This window comes from Sinocyclocheilus anshuiensis, unplaced genomic scaffold (genome assembly GCF_001515605.1).
Source record: "Sinocyclocheilus anshuiensis isolate Anshui unplaced genomic scaffold, SAMN03320099.WGS_v1.1 scaffold51, whole genome shotgun sequence".
In the NCBI taxonomy this organism is placed as follows: domain Eukaryota; kingdom Metazoa; phylum Chordata; class Actinopteri; order Cypriniformes; family Cyprinidae; genus Sinocyclocheilus; species Sinocyclocheilus anshuiensis.
Genome location: NW_015548296.1, coordinates 1,984,365 through 1,998,567, shown reverse-complemented (window position 1 = coordinate 1,998,567; position 14,203 = coordinate 1,984,365). Strand labels below are relative to the sequence as shown.

Genomic DNA, 14,203 nt, shown 5'->3' with positions numbered 1-14,203 from the left:
TGTAAGAGTGTGTTTTTTCTAATCCGAGCTCGGCCCTTACCAGCTCTTTCTTCCTTCTGGTCCTCCTCACATAGGAGCCGCTAGCCTTCAGGTGCTTCAGGATTTGATAAAAGCGAGTCGTGAACGCGCGTGCGTGTGTGTGTGTGTGTGCGCGCGTCTGTGACGGGGGTGGATGGATGTGCAACCTTACACTGAATTCTGTTGTTGCCCCCCTGCTAGGCGCTATGGCTTCCTGTAACATGTCAAAGACGAGAGTGTGAACGCAAGCTTAGGAGCGCGGCTTGTGCATGTGCGTGGTGTGGCAGGGGGCAGGAGGTCGCTCAGCCTTTCAGCGCTCCCCGCTAGAGGTGTGGGGGCCCTGCAGATGTTCATGTGTGTTGTATCCGTAACCATAACGTACGCGTCCAACACACACACGCGTGTACACACACAGCCCTCACGCTTTCCAATATCAGATGGAACTCGTTAGATGATCACAGATTTTTTTTTCTCTCCCATATCCGCTTCTTTCATTATGCATTCAGAGTCATGATACTCCTGTTTTGGCTAGCAGCTATTGCCAGCTTCCCGCTGCTCAATATCCAAAAAGTGCCACAGTACATAATACGCTCTCGGAGAGTCTTCTGTTTCTCTGCTGACAGCAGAACAATGTCCCACTGCCAGCACTGTTCATTTCACAACCAAGACCACAGAGGATGCGGTCTTACTGGACGAGTCTCTCATGAGTTCAAAAATTTATTTAGCAGAACGTACTATATGAATATATGTCTTTCTTGGACTTGTGCATCATTTGATTCTGATTCGGCACCCACAGCAGGGACTATAAAGTGGAACTCCTACAGTATTATTATAGCAATTTCAATTTTTAAATATCGATTATGTCATTAAGTGAATTGATGGTTTGCAAGTAATCAGTTTAAATAAACTGTTTTTTCTTTAATGTAATGTAATGTACATTTAATGTACATTTACGTGTACATTGTCATCATTTACAAGTCATTCCAAACATTCTTTATTCTGTGGAACATACAATCTGTTTTTGTCTATACAGTGAAAATCAGTGGGGTCCAGTGTTGTTTTCAGACTCTATTGACTTTCATACTACAGACAAAACCAGTTTGCATTCTTCAAAACATTCATCAAAATATTCAAAACAGTCTTCTTTTGTGCTCCACATAAGAAAGTCAATCATACAGGTTTAGATTGACATGATTTTAGTAAATGATGACAGTATTTTTATTTGTGGGTGAGTCATTCCTTTAAAATGATAGAGGATGGAGAGGTCGCACTATTATAGGAACAAATGTAGAAGAACAAGAGTGAGCATGAGAGAAAGACTGAGTGTGAGAGAGAGCAGTTGCTCCAGGTCTGGACTCCCTGTGGGGGTCCATCGCGGCCCGGCTGCCCAATCTTTCACAGGCACAGAGCACCAGCCCTCACAGAGCAACACCAATCTGATTCACTGTAGGGCAAGCCACAAAGCTCAGCCACTTAGATCAAATCCTAAAACACCCATTTGATTATTCAGACACACCTTAGTGGCATAATTTTACCAGTGTACCACTTAAACGCCAATGGATTGCACTTCTTTCATTGTGTGTTAAACTGGTAGAACCACTGGAACAATTGGCTTAGCAAATTGTGTTATGTTTACTACTCAAGTCTTTTGACAAGGTGAAAGTTTCCTTTTTTAGATCATCACTAACAGAACCGCAATGCTTTTTCAAACTGTGGGTGCAAAGTGGATTTTGCATGCAAGATCTATAAAAAGTAAACTGTCAAGTGTGCTGCAGTTACCCAAGACACATCTCCTGTGTCTACGGCTCGATTTGCTCAGCTCCTAAACCGTTGAGACTCAGTCAGCTCTGATTACCATCAGACCAGCTCGATCATAACTAATCAATTAGACTTCAAACAAGATCTTCCCCACGGTCCAACGTCTGTAGCCTAAAAGCTAAGTGCACTGGTTATTTAGGAGGTGCTTTGAGTTCAGTGATTTTCACTGAGTAGAAATAGAGAACAACACTCTGAGACTAAGAGAGAGGAAGTCTCGTAAAAAAATAAGACCCTGAGCCACGGGTACATTAGTGAGCTCATTGTGACTGCGGTAAAGACAACATGTCCGCTGGGAATGATGTATGTTTCTCCCTCAATGTGACAGAAAGTGCCACCGTCTGAAGCGCAGGCTGAGGGCAGGATTGTGGCTGGCTTAACATGGGCAACATCTCTCATGATCAGTGTCCAAAAGCAGCACAGGAGACAGCTGATGGGATCTGAAACTGTCAATTAGCAGTTCCTGGGTGGAGCTTTTGGGTGAGGATCATGACTGTGACAGAAGGACTTTCTCCAAGGCAGAGCTTGTTGGGACCTCTTTTATGAACAGCCCTCCTTGTAATGTCACCAGTTTGCTCGCAGTGCCTCTTTAAGCTCTGTTCTGCCAGTCATTTTCCTCCATATCCCTCTACAAGTGAAACTACTTGATGCCAAATTTAGTAGAAGAAAACTCCTACCGGTCAAAAGTGAATAATTAGGATTTTGGGTATTTTTGTAATTAATGTTTTTGAAAGAAGTCACTTGTGCTCACCAATGCTGCATTCATTTGATTTTAAAATACAGTAAAAACAGTAATATAGTGAAATATTATTATGATTAAAAATAGCTGTTTTATATTTGAATATATTTTAAAATATAATTTATTTACTTCAGTGTCACATGATCCTTCAGAAATCATTCTAATATGCAAATTTGATGTTCAAGAAACATTTCTTATTATTATCAATGTTGAAAACAGGTTTTGTTTGCTGTTCAGTATATTTGTGAAAACCATCATGCATTTTTTTCCCAGGATTCTCCGATGAATAGAAAGTTCAAAAGGTCGGCATTTACTTGAAATAGAAATCTGTTGTAACATTATAAATGTCTGTACTGTCACTTTTGATCATTTTAATTTGTCCTTGCTGAATAAAAGTATTAAGTTATTTTATTCGATTGTTTTATCCTATTTACCCCAAACGTTTGAAGGTGGATGTATCACAGTTTCCACAAAAATATTAAGCAGAAAAAACTGTGATAATGCATACGTTTATTGAGCCCAAAATCTTAATTATACCAAACTTTTGACTGGTATAGTGTATTAGGTTGTCTATCTTTGTCATTGCTGATTTAAAGTTGTGCTAGATCAGATTGGTGAGTATTTTTAGATACTAGGATTTTCGTTCACATAATCTGCTCTCTTGATACAAATCTACTGCCTACACTTGTGTTTTTGTAGGTGTGTTTTCCTATGTGTTTGTGTGTGGCAGCATTTATATGTGTGTCTGTCTTTGCTGGAGAACAATGTATTTGTGTTTCAGCAATGGTACACCAGCACAATGAATCTCCTGGGCACCTGGCTGACAGACCGTATGGACCTGCAGTTGCATGTGTATCAGCTGAAAATCCTCATCAGAATTATAAAGGTAAAAACAACAGCATCATTGACCACTAAAGTGTGGGTAGTTGTGCATCTGAATTAAACGCAGAACAGTTGTAGATTCAAAACTTCCCAAGTATGTGCAGGAAGTAATCGTAGCACAGTATTTGCACCAAATGTACTTGTAAACACATGCTATAAAAATATGCACATGCCATCCAATCAGATTCAGATTACAGAGGTGGATCAGCCAAGTGAAGGCGGTCTTCCTCTGCAGCCTCCGCCTGTGCTTGATTTTACAACAGCAAGATCAACAGGATTTCATAGTATGACATTACACATTTATTTCTGTGCACTCATATGGTGTGTCTCTCTCTGTGTGTGGATATATCTCACAGATGCGGGTTTCTTTTTAGATCTATATCAGATTTTTTTCCTTCATTTTCCCCAGCATAGATTAGGTTTAGTACTGGATAAAGAAGACCTCATTGTCATGTTTCCCTCATCTACAATTTCCAACAAAACCAGAATAACAGCTAGATGCAACTTTCCACAAATAGAGTACAATATCTGTTACCAAAATCAGTGACATGCATGCGCATGGTTTTTATTTTTAGGAATAAGAATTTAATAAAAAATATTGATAAGATGAAATGAAACCTATAGGCAACAGGGCTGCAGGTTTATTTTTCACTCAACTAGCTTGGGGTTAGTAATTTATTTATTTATTTTTTAAGAAATTCATACTTTTATTCAGCAAGAACATATTCAATTGATCAAAAGACAGTAAAGACATTTTGTGTATTACAAGAGACTATTTCAAAGAAACCTAGAAAAAAATGAGAACAACTTTTTTCAACATTGATAAGAAATGTATTTTGAGCAGCACATCAGCATATTAGAATGATTTCTGAAGGATCGTGTGACACTGAAGACTGTAGTAATGGTGCTGAAAATTCAGCTGTGCCATCATAGTTTTAAATTACATTTTACGGTATATTCAAAATGAAAACAACTATTTAAATAGTAATAATTTTTATTTATTTATTTATTTATTTTTTTATAATATTTTTACTGATTTTGATCAAATAAATGCAGCCTTGGTGAATATAAGATTTGAACCATAGTGTGCCTTTTTAAATAACTGAATAAAATATCTCCTTGATCTTTTTTTCTTCCAATAACAGTAGTGATAGGGTTGAAGGTTGTGCTTGGCGATTGTTTAAATGTACCTATTTTTATGCAAAGTTAAGATTATAGTTTAATAGGGTGTACATATACAAATAAACATGCTTACTGCTTCAAATCTAATGGGACATCAAAGTTCTGTACCCATATTCATGAAAAGAGACAAAAATATTTTTTTCTTCCGTGATTATAACTAAGCACGCACGCTAGATCCACTTCATGTCATTCCGCTTCATGCCCCATACCTATTCCTACAATACTCTCTGTTTTTTGTTTTTTTTTTGCAGAAAAAGTATCGTGATTTCCGACTACAAGGTGTGTTGGACTCCACTCTGAACAGCAAGATGTATGAGACGGTGAGAAACAGGCTGATTCTAGAAGAGGCTACAGCATCTGTAAGAGAGGGAGGGATGCAAGGCATATCCATGAAGAACAGCGATGAGGAAGATGACTAGATCCTGCTGGAGACAATTAGGTGTGGACAATTCGGTTAGACACATTTATTGTGGCCTAAAATGATGCATGTTCACCAGTCCATCGCTTGTACATGTCTGGATGTTAACGTCATGTTCTATGACAAATAAGGGACCAACTTCAATTCAAATTAAACTAAAAAATACAAATCTCAATTCAGATGACAAAAACAAAAGAGTATATTAACCGAACTTAAAATTAATTGACACAGTTTGATGTTTTTCTGGGGGAAAAAATAAGTGAAATGTCTGAAATTCATTTCTAAATGTTTATAAGCAATATGGAGTATCATTTGTAAAATATGTTGTGAGATGGTAAGGAATAATGCTCGTCGTGTCCCTGTTCAATGCAAATCCGTATGGCGCTGCTTCAATGTATTGTAAATACATTAATGGTACATAACTGTGCATAGACCTTGTTTCTTTTGGAGTGTAGGCCAACTGACATGATTGTATTAACATGTTCAGATGTTTATATATTCAGCTGACTTCAACAACATGTCAAAAATCCAAAATGTTTTGAGACACCTTTTTTAACGAGTTAGTTATGGTGATATGTTTGTAGCTGTATTTTAGAGACGCAATATATTCCCATTGCTTATTTGTGATATACTTAAACTGACATCAATACTTTTTTATGTTTTTAAGCCATGCATAATTAAAAAAAAAAATTTAAAAATATATTTATTCTGTATTTTGGGGGTGGGATCACAAGGAGGCGTTTTGTTTGTATCCTTTTTGTTTCTTTGCAACAAAGCATTTCTGATCCTTCTATTCGGATAGCCTCCAAACGCTTGCAGGTTTTCATCATTGCCATTGTTGTTTTGTGTATACAGCGCTTTATATTCCCCTTTGTGCAGTAGCTGCATGTCCCAATTGTCAGATATCTTATCCGAAAGCTTTTGATTTTGTGGAAAGTAACCGGTGGATTCATCTTGCGTCGGCCTTATGTACACCCACAGTTGGAATGCAAGAATCTAGGCTAATAAAAATAAAAGAATTCAAACTCAAAACTTTTTTGCTCTTAAATGAGTAATAATAAAGGTCACAATGTTTTATTGGTTATAAATAAAGTTACACCCACTCAAAAGCAACACCTGCATACAGCACAGGCTTCATTCGGTACTTACAGTAAAGCACACAATACTTCAACCATGACTTAACCTCTCCCCAGACCCACCCACTTCCACCAAAAAGAAAAAAAGTCTGAGATTAACATTTTGGGATTAAGTCATAGCTCATCTTCAGTGCCTATATTGCAGGACAGAAGGAGATTGACTGACCAAAGATGACACAGACCAGTCCCAAGGCAGATCTTCTCAACCAGATTAACATTTTTCATGTAAGATTTTCAAAACAAATCAGTCTGGTCTTCAAGACAGTAAGTATAGATTCAAAGGATTAGATATTATTCCCGTGGCATATTAAATGAAGATGGAATATCTTAATTAGAACATAGATTGCTTGAAAACAAGTCCTCAAAGATAAGAAAAACAACCTAGATGTGATTTGAAATGATCAGGTGGTTTTAGATACCAAACAAGAATTACTAGACAAAGCGAAAACTGTATTTTATCACTAACAAATTCCAACATTCTATACATTTATATATAAATAAAGAGTCCCAAGGAAGATGACAAATGTTAATTGAATTTTATTATGATCTGAAAGAAGTCTCTTATGCTCACCAAGGTTGCATTTATTTGATCAAAAATACAGTACACTCTAAAAAATGCTGGGTTAAAAAGGGACAAACCCAGCTACTGGGTTGTTTTGACCCAGCAGTTGGGATGTTTTGAACCCAACTGCTGGGTCAAAACAACCCAATAGCTGGGTTTGTCCCTTTTTAACCCAGCGCTGGGTTATATTTAACCCAGCATTTTTTAGAGTGTAATATTTTGAAATTCTATTACAATTTAAAATAACGGTTTTCTATTCTAATATATTTTAAAATGTAATTTATTCCTTTGATGGAAAAAAAAAAGAATTTTCAGCAGCCATTACTGCAGAATATGTTCCAGAATAATTTTAATGTACTGGTTTGTTGCTCAACTCACATTTCTTACTAATTATCTACAGCTGCGTTGCTTACTATTTCTGTGTAAAAAATGATGAGTTTGAAAATGCTTTTATATCTTTACAACGATCTGAATTTAAGAACGGGTGTGTTTTGGCGTGCTGGAAAATGACATCTTTATGATCGTTAAAGGTCCAGTGATGATCGTACAGTAGCTATAATGCATCATGCAGCATTTACACCTCATCTTGTTGAATAACACCGCGTAGTGTCCACTGGCACATAATTGTTAAGTATAACTGAGGTGAAGTGTTTCATTTAACCCCCTGGAGCACAGACTATGGGCAATAATGCAGCACTCAGACCTAGAGAAAGGAACTGAGGAGCTGTAACTAGCAGATGGAAATTGCCTTTTCATCTCCTTACTCTTTCCGATCCGAACCCACGGATACAATTTGGTGTGTTGCTCGGTGCGGGGGCACAGGGCAGGGAAAGACAAATGAGAGAGGCCTACCGCGGTGACCTAATCGTGGGAATGTAGCGCCGCTCTCGCGCTGATTTCACTGTAATCAACAGAGGAGGACAGAAATGCCCTGTCGCCGAGCGCGGAGCGCCGTAAGAGGAGGCTCGGATATCATACATTTAATTTCCTCATAAATCCTGCCGCAATGCAACAATTTTGAGAGGGAGAGGACCCGGCGACAGATTAATGGGCAAGGAGATTTATTCTGGCACGATCTGAGCTGCTTTGGCTTTTAAGCCTCAATCAGGTTAGGAAATAGGAACGATAAGTGTATCCAAATAAAAGATTCTCCAATTGACCGGCGCAACAAGAACTGGCCCCAGGTTCACACTCGCATCTGCGCGGGAGAGGGTGTCTGAGACGCGGATGCGAGGCGAGGCCCGTCTCCGAGCGCAGCGTGTGACCTCCGGAACAAATGAAAAACAGAAACCGCAGACGCGAAGTAGCACACGATTACATTTGTGTGCCAACGTTTGGTTAGACTTAAACGTTTCGATTCGAGGCCCACAGCGTGCGTATTTCACCCTGCCTGCTCGAGCAGATGTCATTGCGCGATGACACGACGGAGCACGACTGTTCTCAGTAGCGCGTGGACCGATTGGATGCCAGCTTGCGTCTCTAAGTAAACAGGTAGATGTCAGATCCCTTCAACAAGGACAATTCAAAGCCTCTTATGTGTTTTTTAAGCCAAGCCGCAACCATCTTATCTCCGCATTAGGACGGAGGTACAACGGGTCTGATTATTATTATATACATTTTCTTTTTTATCTTTTCCGTGAAATGAATAGCTTAATGTTTGAAGTAATCTCACATTATGTTCAGCTCATGGGAGCGCCGTCAGGGTGAGAGTCAATGAGAGACAAAGAGAGATGACGATGATGATCATCATCCTGCTTTAATCAAAAATGGCTCAGAGGATAAAGTGTGTCATATCTGGCCCTGTGAATGGGCTTATGCCGAGAGCTCACTGTGCCTTTCCACTACACGACCCAATATCCGCCCTTCACGCGAGCTACGATAAATCAAGACTCCATTACATGTCGCAATCAGCTGTGTTAGCTGATTAATTTTATAATTAGCAGGCGGAATTCAAATCTTTGACTGTTTTTGACCTTTACATCACTTTATCTGGGAAACCTTTGAATAAAGATGCAGATGTGCTTCTCAATAAGTATTTCAAGAGGCTGTGCTATATTATTAATTCAGGCATGGCTGACAAGTTAATATAACCCACAGAAAAGTGACAATATTCAACATATAGCACAACCTTTACAGAAAACATTAATTCAGTAAAATATAAATATTAAGGAAAAATTCATTAAAAATGTATAAGTATCTTAAGCCCAATTTAGGCTATTTGATTACAAGAAGAACATTGTGAAATATTATGATTCAAAAGAATCATAATTTCTATTATATTTTAAAATGCAATTTATTGTAATTAAATGTCATTTATTTTTTAAATAAAATCTTTCAGAAATGGTTCTAATATGCTGATTTATATTTTATAATACTGTTTCAATAATATGATGCATTTTTAGGATTCTTTGATGAATAAATAATAGTATTTATTTGAAATATAAATCTTTTTAAAAATTATTAATGTATTTAATGCCACAAAATAAATGTGACCCTGGACCACAAAACCAGACATAAGGGTACATTTTTTGAGAATTATACATCATCTGAAATATATATATAGATTTCCATTGATGTATGGTTTGTTAGGATAGGACAATATTTGGCTGAGATACAACTATTTGAAAATCTGGAATCTGAGGGTGCAAAAAAAATCAAAATATTGAGAAAATCGCCTTTAAAGTTGTCCAAATTATGTTCTTAGCAATGCATAGTACTAATCAAAAATATACTTGATATAGTTACGGTAGGAAATTTACAAAATATCTTTATGGAACATGACCTTTACTTAATATCCTAATGATTTTTGGCATAAAAGAAAAATCGATAATTTTGACACATACAATGTATTGTTGCTGTGCAGCATGGCCTCGCAACGGTGATGTCACTTTGGATTGTGAGTCTGATAACTTGAGACATCTCCTCAAAGAAACACAAATATGCTTGAAATAAGTTTAAAGTGGATAATCAGGCCCTTGAGAGCAATGAGCTCACATCATCCTACGCAGCCAATCAAATGGCTCGAATGCCATCCCTCGCTCATTCTCATTCCCATTCTTCCCTCATCCACCTGTTCTGCAGCCTGAAGCGAATATATTAATGCACGGCCTTACTCACGAGACACATCGTCTGCGTCCCGCAGTCTCCTCCGTCCCCATAACACCGGAGGGGACATTCCCTTGTCCATTTTGTGGACCATATTTAATTTGGTGGACAGATGAGGGACGTGAATGGTGAATAGGAAGGTGAAGTAGGGTTACTCAGGTTGCCCTGCACCCGCGGCTTTGTCAGGCTTCCACGCCATTGTTCTGGAAAAAGCATTCAAACCTTTTGCTTGGAGCATCAAAGGTACGGTGGAGTCCCCCCCATGCTTTGGAGACCACTGCACCATTCAGAGCTGACATTATGGAGAACATACTGCACATGGACAAGGGTCAGAAAAATAGAGGCAGGAGCAAAAGTGGTTCACTCATCACTTGAAAGCATGTTAGGACTTGAAAAGGAAAATAGAGAAGAAAGGTGCACTGAAAGACAATTTAAAACAGAAAAGAGCTGGCTAAGAGAGCATGCACTAGATAGGGAGCCGTGTATGGCTATGACAAGACCACACAATCAAAAAAAGCTATTGGAAGTACTGTGACCATGCAAATGTTTGCCATATGTGCACATCTGAGTGATTTTGGGATGCTGAAGAGAGCTGAACAGACAGGCAGTGAGAAACTCTGACGAGCTGCTGGAATGTCCTGGCTGACAAAAGGACTCACTCAAGTCTGCGTTAAAACAGCCATTTTTTGCAGTCCACAGCAATTGCCTGACAACACAGCTTTTCTCTTTGGTCACCGTTTTCTTTGCAACTTCAACAGCTACTTTCTTTTTCTGTTACTGTTGCTATATGAGTGTTTTTTTGTTTATGTTTGCTTGAGGTAAGCATTTTTGTAGAAATCTTAAAAAGTTCAATCAAAAATGACAATTCTGTCATCATCTACTCACTCTCAAGTTGTTCCAAACCTGTATGAATTTCTTTCAGCTGTTTCTTTCAGATATTTCGAAGAATATTGGTAACTGATGCAGTGAGATCCAGACAGATTAGTAATGACTATGTCAGAGATCAATTTTAGAATAGGGAATAGCAAATGTATTAAATAAAAATTATTAATACGATAAAAGAATAAAGTTAATATGAAAATTATAAAAGGAAGTAAGTTTAAACAAAATTAAGATCTATCTTATTCGATAACTAAAGTGCAGAGTATTCCAAATTATTATGTCTACGGGATGAAGTAGTGTATATCAGAAGAAAAGTCCAAAAGAAGTAAGATATAAGGAGAGGGGGAAAGCAAAAGAAGGAGAAAGAAGTCAAAGAAAAGTCAAAAGTATAGTTAGGTGAGTAATCAGAGTAGGCACAAGGAATATATATGCAGGAAACTTACATCCTGCCAAACTGGTGTTTATGTCTAATAAGTAAAGGTCAAATAGATGTATCCTTTATGTCATATGTTGTTATAATGACTGTAGTTCAGGTCAGACTAGGTCATCTTGACCAGTCAGATTTTGTGGTTAAAAAAATAGATGTGTGGCTAGACATGGCTTTCACACCTTTAGAAGAAATACAGCAAAATGAGCACTTTCAAATATCAAATCTTACATATTACAAAAACACTGTTTGTGGAAAAGAACATCTAGTACCGTTAATGACTAATTCTGAGAAACATTATTACGCAGGCAGTAGTTGAAAGATATCCAGTATCTAACAAAACCCATCTTTCAAACATATATGAAATGTGCATAACATACATATTTTTGGAGAATACTACAAAACATTATATATGAACATAAATAAAACTAAATAAAAGGCATATAAATGAGTAACATTAATGTGTAAATTCTTGAATATAAATATATGATAAGGATTAATATAAGATGCATAAATCGATAAATAATAAATCATAAATGAATACATGGATATGAAAATCAAGGAAAATATAACAACATTGATTATTGCGATACACCAGTAACAAAATAATTGACGGTAGCCATTGACTTCCATAGTATGAAAAAGAAAAAAGAAAAAAACGATCAATGGCTACCGTCAACTGTTTGGTTACCAACATTCTTCAAAATATCTTTCTTTGTGTTGAACACAAGAAAGAAACACAGGTTTGGAACAAGTGGAGGCTCAGTAAATAATGACAGATCCATTCCCACGGCTCCCAGCTCCACCCCACTCATCACATTCAAATAAAAACTTAATTTAAAAAACAAAAACAAAATTTGATTGAAAAATTATGAAAAAATACAATAAAAATATTAATTATTCCATCCGTGTGTTAAAGACCATTTTTATCAATTTACTCCACTGTATGTGAGTAGGGTGCTCTTTTAAATCCAGGTATGCCAAAATCAGTAAAAAATCCAAAATATGCCGCAGAGCTGAAGAGGTTAACCCCATTGACTGTTGGAAAAAAATAAATAAACATACTTTTTTAAAAACTGAAAAGTTTTTAAAATGTAATGTAAATGTAAAGATTTTTAAAAGATCTAAAAAAAAGTCTAAAAGAGTGCATACTTCATATACATCAATAATATCTGACTATTGCATTTGAAGTGGTTGTTTTTTTTTTGTTATGGAAAAGCAATTAATTTAAGTTGATATCTGTGTTTGGGGGTATATGTAGGTTTTGTGAGTGTGTGAGTGTGTGTCTGTGTGTGTATCATCACAGAGCCTGGCATATTCAAGCAAGTCTGGCATATTTTCAACTTGCAACCTTGACACATCCACACACCCACACACACACACACACACACACACACACACACAGCCTCCCTCCTCTCTGACAAGCCATCTCCTTCAGAATGGTAATGATGATATGTTTAATCCCTGCCATTTAAACTGTTTATATTAAACATAAATTCATTTAATCCAACATGAGGATCCATTTCAAGAAAATGCAAAACAGGACAGTGTTTCACACCTAGTTTATCTGCATAAAAAACATCTTACCTTGAAGGCTATACATTTACATTTTACATTTACATTTAGTCATTTTGCAGACGCTTTTATCCAAAGTGACTTACAATTTGGGAATACATAAAGCGATTCTTCTTAAAGAGGCAAACAGATACAGGAAGTGCTTGTAATACCAAGTTTCTAGACATTGTTCAAATAAGTACAAGCTAGAAAGAGAAGGAATAAATAAAGAGAGAGAATTATTATTTTTTTTTTATAATGATGATGATGAAGTCAAGTAGCTTCGAAAGAGATCTATACATTGGCTGTGTACAGATTGTAATCTAATGTACACCTTTGAACTCCATTAATTGTTACACATGAATGAAAAAATATATTCAGAGAACATTAACTTAAGCAATCAAAAAATTTCACACAAATCATTGACAAAATGTGAACTAATCAACATTAGTCTTCTCCTAGAGCTGTATCCTCAAATCTCAGATCAGATTTAAATTTAAATCCATATATTTTTTTTAATCAAGACTCTTTGACTGATCTGAGAACAGATGGATTGGAATGCTCCTACATGCACCTAAGGGTGGGATCTCTGCAATAAAGTGTGGCACAATGTGTCTTTGGAGGTGTGCTTGTGTCTCACTTCCTCTCTGTTTGTCTCTCCTATCCTGCAATTCTTACAATTAAGCTGTTACAAATTTGCCTTAGGGCACCTGGAATTAAAAGCTGATAAATTCACAGGTGTCATCATTATCAGTAAGTACCACTCATTGGTGTTGGACACACGCTTTTCAGTTCTTCTCTTAATGTAACCTGTTACCATTTGCAAGCTGTCATTGCTGTTGCAAAGATGAACTCATTTATCAAAGAACCAAACTTGGTATAATTAAACAGTGGACAAAGAAAAATGAACTGCTGCTGAAAACGAACAGTCGGTATAGTGAATATGTTGATTGACCACTTCTGAAAACTGATGCCTTTAAGCATCTTCACTTTTCATTCTGCACACTCACTGTGATCACTTTTAAGAAATCAACCCTGGGAGGCTGGACCAGTTTAAAACTTGTGTTTTGAAAAGTAATATGTAATTAGAGTAATGTAACGTAATGCAATGTAGGTTAAAATTATATAAACAAATAACAGATTGTATTCCCAAATGTAAATATAATGCAAACTCCCGAAATAAATAAATCGGTTTGTGTTTAGACATTCTACACAACTCATTCTTGTAAGAATGGTCATTCGACTAGAATATTAATCAAAATGTGCTAATTATTTCGATTAAGTTCCAAAACAATTATAATATGTAATATAGTAGCAAAACACCTCATTTTCTTTTGTTCCCTACAGTGCCAAAACGTCAAGTTCTTAATATAGGGTGCGAATTAATAGTGGTTTGTATTGCCATTTATTCTCAAAATGTATTTGAAGTTCTGTATTTTCTATACGACAATTAAACCCGCCTTAATACACAAGCAATTTGTCA

At 36.7% G+C, this 14,203-nt stretch overlaps 1 protein-coding gene and 1 pseudogene across 1 annotated transcript in view; one reads left to right on the top strand and one right to left on the bottom strand.

Annotated features, from left to right (window-relative positions):
• LOC107656027 (calcium-dependent secretion activator 1-like) overlaps positions 1-6,050 on the top strand; it is a 109,832-nt pseudogene extending 103,782 nt beyond the window's left edge.
• A 2,221-nt stretch (positions 6,051-8,271) lies between these two features.
• The window catches only part of LOC107656024 (opioid growth factor receptor-like protein 1), a 28,320-nt gene continuing 22,388 nt past the window's right edge, over positions 8,272-14,203 (bottom strand). Inside the window, exon 10 of the mRNA XM_016443678.1 lies at positions 8,272-8,283. The gene's annotated coding sequence lies outside the window, so the exon portion shown is untranslated. The remainder of the gene's footprint in view (positions 8,284-14,203) is intronic.